Source organism: Halictus rubicundus, unplaced genomic scaffold (assembly GCF_050948215.1).
Source record: "Halictus rubicundus isolate RS-2024b unplaced genomic scaffold, iyHalRubi1_principal scaffold0540, whole genome shotgun sequence".
Classification (NCBI taxonomy): domain Eukaryota; kingdom Metazoa; phylum Arthropoda; class Insecta; order Hymenoptera; family Halictidae; genus Halictus; species Halictus rubicundus.
In genome coordinates, this window is record NW_027489081.1 from 82,501 (window position 1) to 89,168 (window position 6,668).

Genomic DNA, 6,668 nt, shown 5'->3' on the forward strand with positions numbered 1-6,668 from the left:
GGACCGATAGGGAAAAAGTTTCCTCTTGGCGGTGGGACTTAGAAAAATTTTCGTCGAACGTCCGACGGAGTAGCACATCCGTCCATTATTTGCTAATAACTCGATAAATAATAATTGTAGCGAGTTTGGTGTTATGATATATATTGTTAGAAACCGTCTATATTACAGTGATATCACGTCGAAAATCGTCTAGGACCGATAGGGAAAAAGTTTCCTCTTGGCGGTGGGACTTAGAAAAATTTCCAGAGTTTTGTCGACGGAGTAGCACATCCGTCCATTATTTGCTAATAACTCGATAAATAATAATTGTAGCGAGTTTGGTGTTATGATATATATTGTTAGAAACCGTCTATATTACAGTGATATCACGTCGAAAATCGTCTAGGACCGATAGGGAAAAAGTTTCCTCTTGGCGGTGGGACTTAGAAAAATTTCCAGAGTTTTGTCGACGGAGTAGCACATCCGTCCATTATTTGCTAATAACTCGATAAATAATAATTGTAGCGAGTTTGGTGTTATGATATATATTGTTAGAAACCGTCTATATTACAGTGATATCACGTCGAAAATCGTCTAGGACCGATAGGGAAAAAGTTTCCTCTTGGCGGTGGGACTTAGAAAAATTTTCGTCGAACGTCCGACGGAGTAGCACATCCGTCCATTATTTGCTAATAACTCGATAAATAATAATTGTAGCGAGTTTGGTGTTATGATATATATTGTTAGAAACCGTCTATATTACAGTGATATCACGTCGAAAATCGTCTAGGACCGATAGGGAAAAAGTTTCCTCTTGGCGGTGGGACTTAGAAAAATTTCCAGAGTTTTGTCGACGGAGTAGCACATCCGTCCATTATTTGCTAATAACTCGATAAATAATAATTGTAGCGAGTTTGGTGTTATGATATATATTGTTAGAAACCGTCTATATTACAGTGATATCACGTCGAAAATCGTCTAGGACCGATAGGGAAAAAGTTTCCTCTTGGCGGTGGGACTTAGAAAAATTTTCGTCGAACGTCCGACGGAGTAGCACATCCGTCCATTATTTGCTAATAACTCGATAAATAATAATTGTAGCGAGTTTGGTGTTATGATATATATTGTTAGAAACCGTCTATATTACAGTGATATCACGTCGAAAATCGTCTAGGACCGATAGGGAAAAAGTTTCCTCTTGGCGGTGGGACTTAGAAAAATTTCCAGAGTTTTGTCGACGGAGTAGCACATCCGTCCATTATTTGCTAATAACTCGATAAATAATAATTGTAGCGAGTTTGGTGTTATGATATATATTGTTAGAAACCGTCTATATTACAGTGATATCACGTCGAAAATCGTCTAGGACCGATAGGGAAAAAGTTTCCTCTTGGCGGTGGGACTTAGAAAAATTTTCGTCGAACGTCCGACGGAGTAGCACATCCGTCCATTATTTGCTAATAACTCGATAAATAATAATTGTAGCGAGTTTGGTGTTATGATATATATTGTTAGAAACCGTCTATATTACAGTGATATCACGTCGAAAATCGTCTAGGACCGATAGGGAAAAAGTTTCCTCTTGGCGGTGGGACTTAGAAAAATTTCCAGAGTTTTGTCGACGGAGTAGCACATCCGTCCATTATTTGCTAATAACTCGATAAATAATAATTGTAGCGAGTTTGGTGTTATGATATATATTGTTAGAAACCGTCTATATTACAGTGATATCACGTCGAAAATCGTCTAGGACCGATAGGGAAAAAGTTTCCTCTTGGCGGTGGGACTTAGAAAAATTTTCGTCGAACGTCCGACGGAGTAGCACATCCGTCCATTATTTGCTAATAACTCGATAAATAATAATTGTAGCGAGTTTGGTGTTATGATATATATTGTTAGAAACCGTCTATATTACAGTGATATCACGTCGAAAATCGTCTAGGACCGATAGGGAAAAAGTTTCCTCTTGGCGGTGGGACTTAGAAAAATTTCCAGAGTTTTGTCGACGGAGTAGCACATCCGTCCATTATTTGCTAATAACTCGATAAATAATAATTGTAGCGAGTTTGGTGTTATGATATATATTGTTAGAAACCGTCTATATTACAGTGATATCACGTCGAAAATCGTCTAGGACCGATAGGGAAAAAGTTTCCTCTTGGCGGTGGGACTTAGAAAAATTTTCGTCGAACGTCCGACGGAGTAGCACATCCGTCCATTATTTGCTAATAACTCGATAAATAATAATTGTAGCGAGTTTGGTGTTATGATATATATTGTTAGAAACCGTCTATATTACAGTGATATCACGTCGAAAATCGTCTAGGACCGATAGGGAAAAAGTTTCCTCTTGGCGGTGGGACTTAGAAAAATTTTCGTCGAACGTCCGACGGAGTAGCACATCCGTCCATTATTTGCTAATAACTCGATAAATAATAATTGTAGCGAGTTTGGTGTTATGATATATATTGTTAGAAACCGTCTATATTACAGTGATATCACGTCGAAAATCGTCTAGGACCGATAGGGAAAAAGTTTCCTCTTGGCGGTGGGACTTAGAAAAATTTCCAGAGTTTTGTCGACGGAGTAGCACATCCGTCCATTATTTGCTAATAACTCGATAAATAATAATTGTAGCGAGTTTGGTGTTATGATATATATTGTTAGAAACCGTCTATATTACAGTGATATCACGTCGAAAATCGTCTAGGACCGATAGGGAAAAAGTTTCCTCTTGGCGGTGGGACTTAGAAAAATTTCCAGAGTTTTGTCGACGGAGTAGCACATCCGTCCATTATTTGCTAATAACTCGATAAATAATAATTGTAGCGAGTTTGGTGTTATGATATATATTGTTAGAAACCGTCTATATTACAGTGATATCACGTCGAAAATCGTCTAGGACCGATAGGGAAAAAGTTTCCTCTTGGCGGTGGGACTTAGAAAAATTTTCGTCGAACGTCCGACGGAGTAGCACATCCGTCCATTATTTGCTAATAACTCGATAAATAATAATTGTAGCGAGTTTGGTGTTATGATATATATTGTTAGAAACCGTCTATATTACAGTGATATCACGTCGAAAATCGTCTAGGACCGATAGGGAAAAAGTTTCCTCTTGGCGGTGGGACTTAGAAAAATTTCCAGAGTTTTGTCGACGGAGTAGCACATCCGTCCATTATTTGCTAATAACTCGATAAATAATAATTGTAGCGAGTTTGGTGTTATGATATATATTGTTAGAAACCGTCTATATTACAGTGATATCACGTCGAAAATCGTCTAGGACCGATAGGGAAAAAGTTTCCTCTTGGCGGTGGGACTTAGAAAAATTTTCGTCGAACGTCCGACGGAGTAGCACATCCGTCCATTATTTGCTAATAACTCGATAAATAATAATTGTAGCGAGTTTGGTGTTATGATATATATTGTTAGAAACCGTCTATATTACAGTGATATCACGTCGAAAATCGTCTAGGACCGATAGGGAAAAAGTTTCCTCTTGGCGGTGGGACTTAGAAAAATTTTCGTCGAACGTCCGACGGAGTAGCACATCCGTCCATTATTTGCTAATAACTCGATAAATAATAATTGTAGCGAGTTTGGTGTTATGATATATATTGTTAGAAACCGTCTATATTACAGTGATATCACGTCGAAAATCGTCTAGGACCGATAGGGAAAAAGTTTCCTCTTGGCGGTGGGACTTAGAAAAATTTCCAGAGTTTTGTCGACGGAGTAGCACATCCGTCCATTATTTGCTAATAACTCGATAAATAATAATTGTAGCGAGTTTGGTGTTATGATATATATTGTTAGAAACCGTCTATATTACAGTGATATCACGTCGAAAATCGTCTAGGACCGATAGGGAAAAAGTTTCCTCTTGGCGGTGGGACTTAGAAAAATTTTCGTCGAACGTCCGACGGAGTAGCACATCCGTCCATTATTTGCTAATAACTCGATAAATAATAATTGTAGCGAGTTTGGTGTTATGATATATATTGTTAGAAACCGTCTATATTACAGTGATATCACGTCGAAAATCGTCTAGGACCGATAGGGAAAAAGTTTCCTCTTGGCGGTGGGACTTAGAAAAATTTCCAGAGTTTTGTCGACGGAGTAGCACATCCGTCCATTATTTGCTAATAACTCGATAAATAATAATTGTAGCGAGTTTGGTGTTATGATATATATTGTTAGAAACCGTCTATATTACAGTGATATCACGTCGAAAATCGTCTAGGACCGATAGGGAAAAAGTTTCCTCTTGGCGGTGGGACTTAGAAAAATTTCCAGAGTTTTGTCGACGGAGTAGCACATCCGTCCATTATTTGCTAATAACTCGATAAATAATAATTGTAGCGAGTTTGGTGTTATGATATATATTGTTAGAAACCGTCTATATTACAGTGATATCACGTCGAAAATCGTCTAGGACCGATAGGGAAAAAGTTTCCTCTTGGCGGTGGGACTTAGAAAAATTTTCGTCGAACGTCCGACGGAGTAGCACATCCGTCCATTATTTGCTAATAACTCGATAAATAATAATTGTAGCGAGTTTGGTGTTATGATATATATTGTTAGAAACCGTCTATATTACAGTGATATCACGTCGAAAATCGTCTAGGACCGATAGGGAAAAAGTTTCCTCTTGGCGGTGGGACTTAGAAAAATTTCCAGAGTTTTGTCGACGGAGTAGCACATCCGTCCATTATTTGCTAATAACTCGATAAATAATAATTGTAGCGAGTTTGGTGTTATGATATATATTGTTAGAAACCGTCTATATTACAGTGATATCACGTCGAAAATCGTCTAGGACCGATAGGGAAAAAGTTTCCTCTTGGCGGTGGGACTTAGAAAAATTTTCGTCGAACGTCCGACGGAGTAGCACATCCGTCCATTATTTGCTAATAACTCGATAAATAATAATTGTAGCGAGTTTGGTGTTATGATATATATTGTTAGAAACCGTCTATATTACAGTGATATCACGTCGAAAATCGTCTAGGACCGATAGGGAAAAAGTTTCCTCTTGGCGGTGGGACTTAGAAAAATTTCCAGAGTTTTGTCGACGGAGTAGCACATCCGTCCATTATTTGCTAATAACTCGATAAATAATAATTGTAGCGAGTTTGGTGTTATGATATATATTGTTAGAAACCGTCTATATTACAGTGATATCACGTCGAAAATCGTCTAGGACCGATAGGGAAAAAGTTTCCTCTTGGCGGTGGGACTTAGAAAAATTTTCGTCGAACGTCCGACGGAGTAGCACATCCGTCCATTATTTGCTAATAACTCGATAAATAATAATTGTAGCGAGTTTGGTGTTATGATATATATTGTTAGAAACCGTCTATATTACAGTGATATCACGTCGAAAATCGTCTAGGACCGATAGGGAAAAAGTTTCCTCTTGGCGGTGGGACTTAGAAAAATTTCCAGAGTTTTGTCGACGGAGTAGCACATCCGTCCATTATTTGCTAATAACTCGATAAATAATAATTGTAGCGAGTTTGGTGTTATGATATATATTGTTAGAAACCGTCTATATTACAGTGATATCACGTCGAAAATCGTCTAGGACCGATAGGGAAAAAGTTTCCTCTTGGCGGTGGGACTTAGAAAAATTTTCGTCGAACGTCCGACGGAGTAGCACATCCGTCCATTATTTGCTAATAACTCGATAAATAATAATTGTAGCGAGTTTGGTGTTATGATATATATTGTTAGAAACCGTCTATATTACAGTGATATCACGTCGAAAATCGTCTAGGACCGATAGGGAAAAAGTTTCCTCTTGGCGGTGGGACTTAGAAAAATTTCCAGAGTTTTGTCGACGGAGTAGCACATCCGTCCATTATTTGCTAATAACTCGATAAATAATAATTGTAGCGAGTTTGGTGTTATGATATATATTGTTAGAAACCGTCTATATTACAGTGATATCACGTCGAAAATCGTCTAGGACCGATAGGGAAAAAGTTTCCTCTTGGCGGTGGGACTTAGAAAAATTTTCGTCGAACGTCCGACGGAGTAGCACATCCGTCCATTATTTGCTAATAACTCGATAAATAATAATTGTAGCGAGTTTGGTGTTATGATATATATTGTTAGAAACCGTCTATATTACAGTGATATCACGTCGAAAATCGTCTAGGACCGATAGGGAAAAAGTTTCCTCTTGGCGGTGGGACTTAGAAAAATTTCGTCGAACGTCCGACGGAGTAGCACATCCGTCCATTATTTGCTAATAACTCGATAAATAATAATTGTAGCGAGTTTGGTGTTATGATATATATTGTTAGAAACCGTCTATATTACAGTGATATCACGTCGAAAATCGTCTAGGACCGATAGGGAAAAAGTTTCCTCTTGGCGGTGGGACTTAGAAAAATTTCCAGAGTTTTGTCCGACGGAGTAGCACATCCGTCCATTATTTGCTAATAACTCGATAAATAATAATTGTAGCGAGTTTGGTGTTATGATATATATTGTTAGAAACCGTCTATATTACAGTGATATCACGTCGAAAATCGTCTAGGACCGATAGGGAAAAAGTTTCCTCTTGGCGGTGGGACTTAGAAAAATTTCCAGAGTTTTGTCGACGGAGTAGCACATCCGTCCATTATTTGCTAATAACTCGATAAATAATAATTGTAGCGAGTTTGGTGTTATGATAT